This window comes from Narcine bancroftii, chromosome 10 (assembly GCF_036971445.1).
Source record: "Narcine bancroftii isolate sNarBan1 chromosome 10, sNarBan1.hap1, whole genome shotgun sequence".
Taxonomy (NCBI): Eukaryota; Metazoa; Chordata; class Chondrichthyes; order Torpediniformes; family Narcinidae; genus Narcine; species Narcine bancroftii.
In genome coordinates, this window is record NC_091478.1 from 15,481,189 (window position 1) to 15,497,300 (window position 16,112).

General features: G+C 39.1%; 1 long non-coding RNA gene across 2 annotated transcripts in view; it reads left to right on the forward strand.

Moving 5' to 3' along the window:
* The first annotated feature begins 1,233 nt into the window (after positions 1 to 1,233).
* LOC138744212 (uncharacterized) overlaps positions 1,234 to 16,112 on the forward strand; it is a 50,709-nt gene continuing 35,830 nt past the window's right edge. For both annotated transcript variants that reach the window (XR_011345365.1, XR_011345367.1), the window contains exon 1: positions 1,234 to 1,274. This is a non-coding gene — a long non-coding RNA (uncharacterized lncRNA). The remainder of the gene's footprint in view (positions 1,275 to 16,112) is intronic.

The window sequence follows — 16,112 nt, forward strand, 5'->3', positions numbered from 1 at the left end:
ATGGCATTTTCCAGACCTCAGTTTCTGTAGGCATTTTTCTTCTCTGGACATTATTTATACATGACCTGATTATGTAATTTCTTTGTCCTATTATTTTTGAATAGTCTCTGACATTTAGTATATATACAAAGATGTACAGAATGTCGGAGAGTATTATGTACATTGAGGTTACTGGCCACACACAATTACTAGACCATTTAACTAAAAAGATTACTAAGCACTGTATTTGGTTGAGGGACACACTTTTTTATGATGAATCAGTCAAACATTCCCGACAAATAAATACTATATAAAGGCCTCATTAAAATATCTCTGACTGGGGAGAGATTATTAGGCGGACAGAGGAAAATATTCAAGGATGTGCTAAAAATGTCCTTGAAAAAATTTAGCATTACCCCTGCATCTTTGGGGTCCCTGGCCCATGTTCATTCAAAGTGGAGAAAGAGCTTCCACAAGGGTATTGAGATGTTCAGGCATACAAGAGCCCTGTGTAGATGGCAGAATTTAAAAAATAATTTAGATATACAGAAATGTAACAGGCCATTTTGGCCCATGACCCTGTGCACCCAACTGACCTACTACTCCTGGTAAGTTTCAATTGATGGGAGGAATCTGGAGCCCCTGGAGGAAACCCATGCAGATTCGGGGAGAAGGTACAAAATCCTTACAGATAGTGTTGGGTTTGAACCCCAGTCCTGATTGCTGGCACTGTAACAGTGTTGTGCGAACTCCTACGTTAACTATGCCATCGCAGCAGTCTACCTCACAAACTGCACAATTCTACTCTGAGGAGGAGTGTACAGCTCCTACGTCGATCTCAATTGTCACTTTAGAACACACAAAACTGGAGTGGGAGCAAGTCACCCACGAGCCCAAGATTGAATTAAATTTTTAAAACTTACAGATGCTGGAAATAGGAAATAAGAACACAAAATGATGGAAACAATCAGGCAGCACTTGTGAAAAGAGAAATAGAATTAATTTTTCAAGTCCAGACTTCTTATCAGTTCTGTTTCTCTTTCTAATCTGCTGAGCACTTCCAGAATTTTCTGCTTTTGACCCGTGATCTTGTTGAATAGTGAGGCAAATGTTGGATTTCATAAACTAGAATGGGAATTTTAGAACTTGGCTTAACCAGAAGCCAAGAATGTGAAAATTGCGGAGATGATAAAACAAAACTTGATGCAATGTTTTGTGTGACCTCAAATTTAAGTACATTGTAACCGCATTGCCGCAGGCAGTGAAGAACCATTGAAAAGGGCTGGTGTGTGGAGGTAATTGCACTATGGTAATTTTTAAACCAGATTGTGATAATTTTTTTTCACTTTATTGATATGAAATACTTTGTCAATACAGTAAAACCCCTGGTATCCGGCACCTATGAGGATTGTTAGAAGCCGGATAAGGGTGTTGTTTGGTTGCTTGAGACTCACTCTTACATTTATTCTTACTTGTATTAAGAATAAATGACAAAAAGACAAAAGATTAAAATATTATGCTGTACTTCCCCTGTCATCTCTCTTTTTCCCTGTCTCTACAGACACGATAAAATCTCACATAGTCCATTATCATATTCAATTAACACCTTTTGTTGGTCTGGATTCCTCCCCCATTGTTTAAATTCTAAGACTTTCTGATATATCCTACTTCTGCCTTTTCTATTTTTTTCCTTGAGCAAGGACTCAGGCCCGAAATGTTCGCAATATATCTTTGTCTCCTTTAGATGCTGAAAAAACTAGCTGAGTTCCTCCAGCATTTTGGTGTGCTTATTACAATCACAGCATCCACAGCCTATCGTGTTTCACTCTTACACTAAACAAACTTCACTTGCATGAATATAAGAACCTTAAAGCGTTTTACTTTATTTTCAGTCACATTCTTTGAAAACATTGAACCATCAGGTTTCCCCCTCCCAAAGAACCATCTTAAAGATGAACAATGACATGATAAATAATGAACCCCACCTCCTCCAAGTTTACAGATGAATCCTTACTAATATACTTAATAATATACTAATAAAAACTCTTACTAAGCAGGGATAAGGAGACACTTTAAGAGAGTCACCCCAATGGTGAGCGGCATCAACCAACTCTTCATCCTGGGTCATATCATTTTATTCGAATGCAACTTTATTCAAACAGTTGCTATGAGCAAAGCACAACAAAGGCACTCATTGGCTGAATATTTGCTCCCATTTTCATCAAAAGTTTATGAGTGACTTCAGAGAGAGTTTATTTTTACAATTTTAAACTTTTATTTATTTTTGTGTTTATTCTTATTCATTAAATTTATTCATTTATTTATATCCCTTTTTTTTGCCAGTTGGTTGAATTCTGGATAATCCTTTCTGCTGTGCATACTGTTTTTACTGAAACATTGCTTTACTCGATCCAACATTTTCACAGAATGAAGAAAATTTACAGTTTAATCCCTCATATTCAGGATTTTCTGGAATTGCAATTGTTCAATGAAGGCCAGATTAAAGGGGTAAATTATGCTTGAGCGAGTTACAGATAAAAGCTGCAAAGGAAATATTTGTTTCATTGTTCCATCAACATAAATGCAGAAGATTCTGAGGATTGTTGGGAAAAGTGTTTATTTTATTGTGAAGTTTATTGTCATATGATTGTACAAGTGCAACCCGACGAAACTGCATTCTTCGATCCTCAGTGCAAAACATGCAGACGCACAACCGGACATAACACATACAGACAAACAATACATATGCTGGACAAGTATTCATCTATACAAATTGTGATTGGTCAAGAAATTTTAACATTAGATTATATATATTATATTATCATAAATGATTCTTAGTGCTGTGTCTTGATTTAAATTTAATTTAATTTTGATACTTTATCATAGGTGACAAAAAAACAATTATATCAGGCAACAAGAAATTTCCCAAGTGAAATATAAGTGATTTTCCTTGATACTTTCTTTGAATAAAGTAGTAGAATAGTATAGTAGTAACAATAATATTAATGGACCAATAACCCAGAGGCCTGGAATAATGATTGAGATAAATGGATTCAATCTCACCATGGCAATTTAACTAAATCTTAAATGTTAACCTGAAGGCAGAGCGACAGTGATAGAAAACTCACCAGTGAGGGGGACAGGACATTCTGTGGCTGTGTTGCCACCCAGGTTCCAGGGTCAAAGATATCACTTAGTGGTTGGAGAACATTTTCAAGGGGGAGGATGAACAGTCAGAGGTCATTGTACACATTGGCACCAATGACATGGAGAGAGTGAGGGATAAGGTCCTGTGCAATGAGTAAGAGGTTAAGAGGCAAGACCTCAAGGCTAGTGATTTCTGGATTACTCCCAGTGACTCAGAAATGGGAAGACCAGATGAATTCAGGGGAGAGGAGCTGGTACAGGGGGCAGGGATTCACATTTTTGGATCACTGGGATTCCTTCTGGGGGACAGGTAAGCTGTTCTATTAGGTTTAAGGTAGTTATGGAGAGAGAGAGAGAGAGAGAAGGCAGGAACATGTATTAGAATTTGGAATTATGGAAAGGCAAACTTTGAAGGTGTTAGGCAAGAACAAGTTCATTAATTGAAACAGATTATATGAAGAAAGAGGAACGTTAGGAAAATTGGGATGTTTTAAAAAGTGTGTTAGCAAGATCCAGAACATTCATGTTCTTGTTAGAGTGAAGGCCAGCATGGAGAAGCTTGGATGATGAGGGAAATTCAGGGCCTAGTCAAGTGCAAGAAGGAGGTGTGGGGTCAGTGGAAGCTGCAGAGATCTAGTGAATATATGGAGGGGTTTCAGGATCTTGAGGACCAAGATAAAAAGTAATTAAGGAGGGCAAAAATGGGAAAGGTTTAGCTATGGTAGATAACATTAAGGATAATCCCAAAAGATTTTACAGGTATATAAAAGAAAAAAGGAAACCAGAGAAAAAATGTGAGCCCTCAGGAATCAATATGGTCGACTTAGTGTGGATGGGCAAGGTCCTGAATGAGTACTCCTCTGTTTTTACTGTGGAGAAAGACATGATGTCTGGGACTTTGGGCAGTCAATGTTGTGTTTGGGAACAGTCAGTATTACAGTTGAGAAGGTCCTGATGCATGTGAATGTAGACAAATCTCCTGGGCCTGATCAGATATATCCAACGAAATATGGGAATGTGTGGGAAGCTAGAGAGGAAATTTCAGTTGGCCTGCTGAGATTTTTGAGTCATCATTAAGGACAGGTAAGGCGTTAGAAGACTGGAGGGTGGCAAATGTTGTGTCTCCATTCAAGATGAACTGCAGTAAAAATCCTTGGAACTGCAGGTCAGTGCATCTAATATCTGCAGTTGGAAAGTTACTCGAGAGTGATCTGAGGGAGAAGATGGACATGCACTTAGATGGACAAGGGTTGATTAAGGAGAGTCAGCACATTTTTGTAAATGGGAGGCCATGTCTCAGAAATCACATTGAAAAATTTGAATATGTGACCAAGAATGTTGACAAGGGTAAAACTATATATATGGATTTCAGCAAGGTTCTTGATAAGGTTCTGCACACTAGGTTACTCTGGAAGGTTAGATTGCATGGAAACATAGGTGAGATAGCAGATTGGATAGAAAACTGGCTTTATAGTAGAAGGTAGAGGCTGATGGTGGACAGTAGTTTTTTCAGGTGAGAGGTCTGTGACTAGTGGTGTGCCATAGCATTTGGTGCTGGGCCCATTGCTATTTGTCATGAATACATGAAAATCAAATGGCATAATTAGCAAGTTTGCAGATGACATTAAAGTATCTGATATGGCAGATGGTGAAGACAGTTGCCAAAGGTTGCAGCAGGAGCTTGGGCAGATGGGCAGAGGAATGGTGGAGGGAATTTAATACTTAGAAATGTAAGATATTTTTGAGAGGTCTAACAAGGTAGGCTGGGGAGCACCGTAGAGCCAAGGGATGGAGGAGTACAGGTGCATAATACCTTGAAAATTGCATCACAGGTAGATATGGTATTGAAAAAGTTTTTTTTGGATATTGAGAAAAGAGCTGGGAAGTCATGTGGCAGTCCTATAATGTATGACATTGACGAGACCCCAATTGGAGTATTGTGTTCAGTTTTGGTCACTGAACTGCAGGAAAGATGTTGTCAAGCTGGAGATGGTGCAGAGAAGATTTACAAGGATGTTGCCAGGACTCAGGAGCCTGAGCAGTAGGGAGAGGTTGAGCAGGCGTAGGCTTTATTGCTTCAAATTCAGGAGGATGAGGGCTGATTTCATGGAGGTATAGAAAATGATAAAGGAATAGATCAGGTAAACACAAAGGCTTTTGCTCAGAGTAGAGGAATTAGTAACCAAAGGACATAGCTTCAATGTGAAGGGGAACAGATTTAATCAGAACCTGAGGGGTAACTCTCTTACATGGAGGGTCATGGGTATATGGAATGGGCTGCTGGATGAAGTTTTTGAAAGAAGTACTATTGTAATGTTTTAGGAATAAATGGTCCATATCCCTCGAAATCCATGGACAGGATGTGTTTAGAGGGATATGGGCCAAATGCAGGAAGGTGTGACTCGAGTGGGTGGGATATTTTGGTCATTGTGGGCAAGTTGGGCCTGTGTCCACACTCTGACTCTCAAGGAACAATAACCATGACAAAACTACTGTTTTTATTTTGTAAAAATAGATCTGGTTCCTTAATGTCCTTTAAGGAGGAAAATTGCAGTGATTCTTCACCTGGCCTCTTTGTGTGCCTCCAGAACCAAGTACTCTACCTCATCCCTAATCATCCTGTAACTGCCACTCAACAAATTACTTGTTATAATGACTCCGAGTATAATAAAAATTCTCACATCATAGCAGGAGTCATCCTCAGCTGAGTGCCATCCAGTGCATTGACACAGCCGATGATTCAATGTGAATGGGGCAGAAAGGGCACAGAATGTATTCTAGGTGAGGAAGCTTTAATGTTCATTATCAAACACCCCATTGGTCAAGCTGAGCAAAATCTAAAGGGCATACCTCTGAAGTGGGGAATGAAACAAATGATAATATATACTGTAAATATAATCAAAGCATGCTTTTTTTACACATTCATTATACTATCTTTATTTTCTTACGAAAACTCAATGCCACTCATGTTTTCTCCTTAAGCAATGCATCTAAAAAGCATTTGGGAAGCTGTTACACAGATCATAGCCCCTATAGTATCTAGTTGCAGCACCAAGTTAAACACAAACGATGATTGGTGGTCTGTCAAAGTAGGTTCTTGACCTAGCTGAAGCAATTAAGGATCAAACATCTTAGAGTGTACATAAAGTAATTTATTGGTTGTTGTGGAAAAGGATAAGCGATTTCCTTAGTGAAGAAAATTATTTTTAAAAATACATACATGGTAATAGGCAGGTCTCTTCTGCCATTGTGGGCATTTTTTTCATCGTGCACTCTGTCTGTGGAGGGTGGCAGTATTTTGGGGGATCACACACATCCTCATGCGAAGCCTCCTTCTTCCTCCTGCCCCGGCATAGGTATTGATGCTTTCGGGTTCCTATGGATTGTGAACTGTGTGGTAGTTTCTTCACTCAAGCTATCAGACTTTTAATATCCAGAATCTATTATATTGTAACTTATTTGCACTGTTTTATTCACTTTACGTAGTTTGTAGACTAGTGTAATCAATTGTGGATTTTTGTTTTGTCTTGCGTAGAAATAGAGTAGTCTTGTGTTATCTTAATGCTGTTTTTGTGTAGTCTCAAGTCATTTTATGTAGCACCATGGTTTGGAGGAATGTCTTTTTTTTTTACTATGCATTGCATTTGCAGTTTGGTTTATAAGGACAAATAAAGGCTACTTGAACTTGAACTTGAAGATTAAAGGGTGTCTGCTTGCAACAAAGATACATATTAATTTCTTCAGCCAGAGGGTAGTAAAACTGCCGAATTTGTTGCCACAGGCAATTGTAGAGTCAGGTTATTGGGTGTATTTACATCAGAGATTGATGGGTTCTTTGCACCCAGAGCATCAAAGATTATGGGGAGAAGGCCAGACAGTGAGGCTGAGTGGAAAAATTAATCAACTCATGATTGAATAGCAGGGCAGAGTTGATGGGCTAAATAGCCTTTTTCAGTTCCTATAAGTGTTGGCATTTTATTCTAGATTCATCATCATTCAAGTGCCTTGCCATTTGACGTGTATAATCATGTCTCCATCCGTCACAGTCTCTGACCCCCCCGAATTGTAGTTGTTGCCTCCCTTGTTCTCTTTCGCTGAAAGCTCTATCTTTAAGCTGAGACTGTAGTCAATGTTGAGTTCATGATTATACATGGGTAAAGTACTGAAATGTTTTTGCGTGGCTGTCTTCAGTTGCAGTGTCCATACTGGATGGGTAACCTTGGCATTGATCAGCAGATTCATCTGCCCAGCATTTTTAGCTTTACAACTATAAATACCAATTTGTAGAATTTGCTTGTAAAAACCATCCACCATCTGCAATCCATGGCTTCACATGACCCTGATTGGGAGGCTAAACAGGTACTACACCTTGCCCAATGGTGAATTATAAAATAATCCAAATTCCTCATCTGCTATGGTGGAATTTAATCTCCTGTTTCATAAATTGGTTCATTGGTCCAGACCACTGGATTACTGGTAAAAACTAACTCAAGTTCAAATTTCAGTTTGTCTTCCCCTTTTTAATCCTCTGTTTGACATCTCTGATATGTTATTTTTGATATTTTCTATTATGGAAATCATTTTGGAATAATACATTAATCTGAAAAAGTATTTAATTGTACTCCTAATTTATTAGAAGTGTGTAACCACTCAATCATCTTAACTTAATATCCAATGTTCCCAAGTATAATAAAAACTGTATTGATTTTTAAATCATTTTGATATTTGTTATACATGTTCAAATTAAATGGAGAACTATAGTCAGAGGAGTATCAGAAGTGTTATCTTACATATTTTATTTCCTTTAGCCATAGGCTATTTCAGAGGAGAACTATTATTTATTGTTGTTAATCACCTGCCACCCATTGGATAATATAAAATATAATCCGATTTGGGTAATGATTTCATGGCCATGAAGCAAAATAAGATTCTGAACCAATAACATTTTAAAAAATACTTAATTTTTCCATTTTTTTCTATAAATATATTCATGTAGTCTTTAATGAAAGGGGTGTTTGGTTCGGTGCGGACTAGAAGGGCCTAATGGCCTGTTTCCGTGCTGTAATTGTTATGTTATGTTATATGTTAATCTTTTAGATATTTCAAACATACATACATTAAATGTTACAAACAAAAGAAAAAGAAAAAAATTCCCCCCTTTTCCCTCCCTTCACCCCCAAACATAAGAATATAACTTTACACACTGACAGACCTAATTTTTTTTTCTCTCGCGATTCTTTTTCTGGGATATCACATCTTTACATACATTGAAAGGTCAAGTTTACAATTGGACCCCTAAATATATATTCTGTGATCTTAATTGTCTTTTAATATTGTTAATTTTTTTTTTGTTTTATCAAACTAGCTCTTAAATCATGAAAGAATAGCACCTTCCCTCCTTCCTTCTTGACCGGGCCACCGTTTTTCCTGGCATACTCCACTGCTGCCCTTAATGTTGCCTCCCAGTCCCGGTAAATCAAAAATCTTTCCAGGACCGGTCTTTGGTTATCCACTCTCCTGGGGTCAAGGGCTCTCTCTATCAGTAGTTTTTCCTTGAATTTTTCCACTCCAGTGCTCGTGGGATTCACTCTTCAAAGAAATTCACTGGGTCATTCCTTTCGTTCCCTTCTCTCAGCCCGATGATTTGGACATTATTTCTTCTGCTGAAGTTTTCCATGTGGTCAATTTTCTCCAGCAGCCGTTATTAAAAAGTATTTTATTTATAGATTTAAAGCCACAATAAATTCATCAATTTTACGTATATAATTCAAATCCCAATACATGTTGTATATAAAAGATAGAAATAAAGATCTGCGCAGAACCCCACCACATCCCATACTAACCCCCTACTGAAAGAAATAAAGGGACCAGAGCTCTTCAACAGGAGTTTTATTACTATAATATTTCATAATATTGTATACATAGAGACCTTAGAAGAAATAAAAAATCAAAAATTCAATTAAATATTTAAACCCATCTTTTGTAAATATGGGCTCCATGTTGGCAGCAGTTGTTTATCCAATTTCTACTTCTTTGGATTTTCCTCCAGGATTTTTAATTGTTCTTGAGTCATTATCAGTTTCTTTTAAACCTGGCCCACCCAAGAGGTCAGGTCTTCAATCTCCGTTGCCATCACTATTATTTTTCCTTCCACTTCTCTTAGTACATTTTTCTACTGTGGAGAATCATTCACTCAGAACCTCCATGGTCTCTATCATTCTTTTGGAAATCCTGTGTCAATCCCTTACCTCCTTGGGTTCTGACATCATGACTGCACATTCTTCACTCCCTTGTGGACTTTCTGCGAATGATCTTGGCGACTTCTGAGGTTCTTCTGTTTTATTTTTCTGGTACTTGCTCTTCTTTGGTTTTTAGCACACGTAACATTTTTGACTTGATGCCTTTAAATCTGTCTTGTAATCAATCTTCACGGGAAGCTCTTCCAACCCTAGGTCCTTTGCATGGGCACGCTCCCACCAATAACCTCCTTTATCAGCTATGTGACTCATTGCAAATCTATGGACAATTCCACTTGCTCTTGTACTTACAATTAATTTGTTCAATTGTGTAATTAATTTTTAACTGCTTGTGTATATTTAACTTTTGATCTGTGCATAATCAGGACTATCCAATGCATGAACTGTCTATGTCATGGGTGTCAAACTCAAATTCACGGAGGTGTCAAACTCAAATTCACGGAGGGCTAAAATTAAAAACTTGGACTAAGTCGAGGGCCGAACTAAATATTTATTGAAAATTTTCAACAACATCTGCATGTTTTCTCTTCTTTCAACGTATGTAATGTTAAACTTTAGGATATAACTTTAGGAGGATAATGTTACTGGTCAGGAGTAGGTAGCTCAAGTTCACCCTTTGCTTGACCTGAGGGAAACATATTTGGTCCCTGTGGAGATGTAGTCAGCATTCACAGGCTGTGTCCATTTTGGCCTGCATCAGGACTCAGCATTTCCTGCTCACTCCTCAGGCTCTAGGCCTCTATTCACCCTCGACCCACCATCCATCTACCTGACCAGTCCTTTACCCAACCTCTACTCACCCCTCACTCCACTCGCTCTGCCTCTACCCACCCCATCCTTTATACGCCCCTCTACTGCCTCTCCCCTCAACCTGTTCCTCCCTCTACCCGTCTCTCACCCTCTAATCACCCCTCCCCTACTCGCCCTGCCCCTCCCCTTTTACCTCTTCCCTATCCACCCCTCCTTCTACTTATTCCTCCCTCTAACTGCCCCTCACACCACCATAACTTCCCCTGCCCATTACTCCTCACCTACACCCTCTGCCCACCCCTGCTTACCCACCCACTCAGGCCCAGCGCGCTGCCGATCAGCCTTTGTGGAACAGTGGGGGCCGTGCGCTGCCTGCCATGTCCGTCGCGCCGACAGGAAATCGCAGGCGCTCGCCAATCCACCGCACCGCTCGACAAGTGGGAGAAGTGAATGGTTGTGCGGGGAGCCTTCCAACTGGCTTGCCGGCTAATGACATCGACAGACTTCTCGTGTTACAATTTTGTTTTCCCCGTTCTCAAAGTTTGCACGGTCAACCTGCAACACTCTTGCTCCCTCCGCGTCCTGTGGATCTGATGCCCGGGTGTTGTTAGGATTCCCAGCAGAAGGTTTGTGGAACTTTACCATTCTGGATTCCTTTTTGAGAATATTCTGGCCATCTTTTAAGCGGGGTGGTTTTAGGGGGGAGGGGTTAGTTAGGGGGTGGGGAAGGATGTGCAATGAAGGGGGAGGATGGTGGGGGTGACATTACCAAAAAACAGCATCGGCTCTCGCTGCAGGGCGGGCCACCTCTAATACATTTTTGAAATGATCTTGCAGGCCAAATATAATTATATCGCGGGCCAAATTTAGCCCGCGGGCCAGAGTTTGACATGTGTGGTCTATGTAATGCCACCATGCTGAATGTGGCACTACACTTGCAAAAGCTATCAGGCCTGTAAAATGTATCACCTGCTTTTTAATTTGATTTTTATTTAACTATTCTAACTTCAGATCCAATTACATAATCAAATCATTTACCACAGACGTCAAAATTAACATAAAGGAGCACTGTTTTAAACAGTCCATTACTAATTAAATATTCACAAATATTCAAGCTGTCTGAAAGCTTTGACAGCTGGTTCAGCTCACTGTGATTTAACAGGCTGTCAAAATTTTTTTGTGGTATTCATGGTCAGGAGGGCTTCAACCCCTCAGGGGCTCTCTGATCAGGTTAGATCTGGCTTCATTGGAAGCTGCTCTCAGAAAATCTGGACCTTGGCATTTATCATTGTGTAATGGTCAAAAGATTCAAGTTACATTTATACTTCAGTCCAGACTTACAATATTGCACCACAAATTATTGGCTAATTTTCCAAAAAGGAAATCCCTTCATTCAGTGGATGGTTGATTTTTGGAAACTCTTGAAGTCTGCATGATACACATGATGTTAATTTCAGGATGAGAAGGGATATTTAGAGAAAAATAAATGACTAAGTAAGAATTCGACATGAAACAGTGGAAAAATGAGTCAAATGACAGGCACATTGTGAAAGGAGAGTACTTTCCAAAGCACATCAATCATAAATCAGGCTGGGAATCTTTGAAGATACTGTTCTCAAATTTATTCCATGTGGATGTGTGACCATGAGATCAGATACAAATGATAAGGCACATTTAGTTATTGTAAGTGCTCTGAGGTATATTATTGGGGAAGAAAAACATTGAAATCCAAAAAAGTTACAACACAGCTGAAGGCCATTTGCCTTAATCTATCCCTGACAACTCTTATTCCCCAGCCAAGTAAATATTCTTGATACGATACCCATTTATTCTATTTCCATTCAGTGTCCTTTCCATTATTTTCCTCTCCATTTCTCAGAAATGATGAAGAAATTTCATCAACATTCTTGGAGACAAATTTAACGGCCTCACAACTCCTGCAATAGAAAAATTAATGCTTTTGGTGCAATTGACAAAGAGAACATAAACAGCATTCAAAACGGCGCTGATTTGCAGAACTGGATTTTTGAATAAATTGCAGATCAAATTCATTAAAAAAAAAATTTAGATGTACAACATGGTAACAGGCTCTTTCAGCTCATGAGCCCATGCCACCCAATTACACCCAATTGACCTACAACCCTGGAATGTTTTTGAAGGGTGAGAGAAACCGGAACACTCAGAGGAAACCCACGCAGACATTGAGAGAACCTTTCTCTGAATGCAAACTTTTCCATGATCCTTGGTATTAGCCAATGTTTCATCAGTTCATGAGGGGAATTTACAATGGCCAGGGTGACCCGTCCAGTATGGACACTGCAACTGAAGAAGGCAATGGGAAACCACTTCAGTAATTTTCCCTTGTATAATCATGAACTCAATATTGACTACGGTCTCAATTCAAAGTTGGATCCTTCACCGAAGGAGAAAAGGGGATGGATGGAGAGGCATGATTGCTCACACCGAACGGCAAGGCACCTGAATGATAATGATATTGAGAAATCATCAATCGAGCAATTAATTAACAGGCCATATGGAAAATGTAAAAATGACATCTCATTACTTTTCTCTTTCTGCAAAGAATATGTATCCTTTGCTTGTTAGAAATTAGAGTGTGATACTTAATTTCTTGCAAAAAGATTTGCTTGAAACATTTCCATTAAAGGTACTGGTATTATGCACCTGACAGGCTTCCCAATAAGCCAGTTACTATCTGTCATCACAAAGTTACCTTCCAGGAATAACATTCAAAGAAGATGATTCATCCATTCCACTGTTGCAAATTCTCAATGCCAGGCTTACAATGTGGTGTATTGTTGAGCCAATTACATACATTACTGCTCCAGTAACTTATAAAAAAAAATCTAAGTTTCAAAATCTATTAGCTGTTTAAAAAATGAAAGTGAATTCTCAGATCAAGAGCTCTCCTGTTTTTCTTTGAAACTGTAAGAACTGAACAGATCATTTTAAAGTGGATAATCTGTTGGAATTGATCTATTGTGTCTCCATGAAAGAGGCATTCAGGGCCATTTCTTGCTCTTGTTTCAGCAGAAGGTCAAAGCTGGCAGATGCAAATGACCCGATTTAAAAAGAGACAGACTATACCAATGGTTTGGTTAATAAGAAGGCATAAGACAAATTTTCAATCAGATTTAATAGCCTGTATTTTCCTGACAAATGCTAGCAGTTCCATGTCTGCTGATATTTGCATTCATGATTGGCAGGAAGCTCAGCTCAGCTATGCAAATGTTCCCAAATGTGATTTCTGCCAAGTGCTCGCCACAACACTTCTCTCCCACCTGCCTCATACTGCCCTGATTCTTTTCTCTCTCTCTCTGCTCCCCTGTCCTAACTGCAATCACCATTCTGCCTCAAGTCTCAAAACCTCACTGCTGAAGATAAATCACTGGTACACAACTTCATGGCCTTCAGGGCTCATGGCTTACTCTACTGAGTCCTGACACCATTGAGGAGTGCTGAGAGGTCTCAGGCCACAATTGCAACTGAATTTTAATGCAATTGGTCAAAAGCAGAATCATCTGATTTCATCAATGCTATTCCAAGGCTGTGATGCAACCCATAGGCGTATTTTTCATAGTGCACCTGTAAACCGTTTGATGGAAGTATTTGACGAGATGCCAAATTTCGTCAGACTTCTGGAGTTTGGCTCTGTTCACTGCTGCAGCATTCCTCCAGAGAATGAAATTGTGCTTTGAACACACAAATCAGATCACGTATGGCAGCATGGTGTTTATTACATGCAGGTTGCCTTGGTTTATGTGTGGATAGTGGTTCGACATTGTACCCATGATTGGGAATGTCACAGAGACTCGTACATTAAAAGCAATGGTGACGGCAGCAGAACAATGGTATCATGGTTGTTTGTAAAATACTGCAGAGTGACTTCATGTGTGGCTATACCCCAACTAGACAGTACGGCAGGGAATCCCTGTTGCAGTACATCAGGAGGCAAAGGGGAACCTACCGTCCTTTCAAAGTCTTCTGATCACTGGAAAGGGAGAATGGTTTACTCTGCTCTCTCAAAATATATGGCATTTGTGATTTTAAACAGATATCAATGTTGAATGAAAGCTTATTGTCTGATACATAAGTAAGATGTTTCAAAGAAAGATATATAGTATACCTGAATTCTTCCAGGTTACAGCCAAAAAGGTACATAAAATAGTAAAAAGTTAAATTACTGCATTTTCAAGGCAGAAAAATAAATAATAATTGTCAAAGGATTGATAAATAAATGTTCACAGATGCACTTAGTGCAATAAAAGAGTGATGTTTTGATGGTCTTAGAGTAGTTTATGATTTGGGTTAGAGTAGTATGGGAGGTTCAAGAGCTTGATAGCTGTTGGGGGCAAAAAAAAACTTTTTTTGAACCTGGAGATGCCGGACTTTTAATTTTAATTTATAGATACCACATGGAAACGGGTCCTTCTGGCCCACAAATCTGTGCTGCCCAAATACCAATGAACCAAGTAACCCCATATGTCTTTGGAATGTTGGAGGAAACCAGAGCACCCTGAGGAAGCACACGTGGTCACAAGGGAGAATGCACTAAACTCTTTCCAGTCAATGCTCGATTTGACCTGGTCGCCGGCGTTATAATACCATTATGCTAACCATGCTGACCTCTGCACTTCCTGTCTGAATGTAGCAGTGAGAAGAGATTGTGACTAGGGTGTTTGGGGTATTTACCATGTGGCAATGCTTCACAACAGATGCTCTCAGTGGAGTTCAACAAGAAATGGAGGGCTTTGTTTTAACAAGAGTCCTTTCTTCAAAAATGTACAGGGTTTCTACATTAATCAGCATATTTGGGCAGCATGGACTCATGGGCCAGAAGGGCATGTTACCATGCAGTATGTTTACTATTTAAAAAAAATTACAAAGTATTCAGGTGCTGAAGGGCCCAGGCATGAAACTTTAGTTACACTTTTTACTTCCTATGGATGCTGTGTGGCACAGCACGTTTGTGTACTATATTACAGATGCTTTCAATGAATCAGATGTCGGAATCTGTGATGGATCGAACTAGATTTGTCACTTTTTGTGGCATTTTGTGTTCATGAGTATTCAAGTTTCTGAACTCGTGATGCAATCAGTCAGTGTACTTTCCACAGATCAACTGCAGGAGTTCAATAGAGTGTATGACAACATGCTAAATCTCCTCAGGCTTCTTAGAAAATAGAGGGTTGCCTCAACATGACGTCTCCAGGAGAAGTTCTCCAATATTTCCTTTGATCATGCTTTCCATGGCTGTTGCACGACCTATGGATAATGCTAATGTCTTGCTGACAAAAGACAAAGGAGGAAAAACCCAACACCCAACCCCAACCCACCAATTTTCCCCTGCAACCGTGTCTGCCTGTCCCGCATCGGACTTGTCAGCCATAATCGAGCCTGCAGCTGACGTGGACTTTTACACCCTCCATAAATCTTCGTCCGCGAAGCCAAGCCAAAGAAGAAGAAAAAAAAAATCTATAACATTATTAATTTGAAATATAACAGAAAGAGTTTAAGCAGTCAGAAACATTGTCAATATAGCAGTATATCTGTTTTGGGTCCCTTTTACCTGCAATAGCAATTCCAGATTTGGAAACATGAACATTCATTAAAAAAAGAACATTCATAAGATAATTCTGAATGTCAAATTAAATCAATTAATAATTAGAGATTATCAATTAATATTTGAAGATCCTATTCATAATTTCTCCACCAAAGGCTTAATTTGAAAAAAAAAATCAATTTTCTTGCTGATTCAGCCTATGTTTTTTGTTTCTTTGGTGCCGACTGAAATTGGGCATAGGAGTTAATATGAACAGATCAAGATATTAGAGCAATTGAACAGAAGTGGTAAATTCAATTCCAAGTTCAAGTCAAAAAGGGCAAAATACCTCAGGGGACATAAAATCCACAAAGGGTATGTAATATACCCTTTGTATGTAATATTCTTTCTTCTTTGGC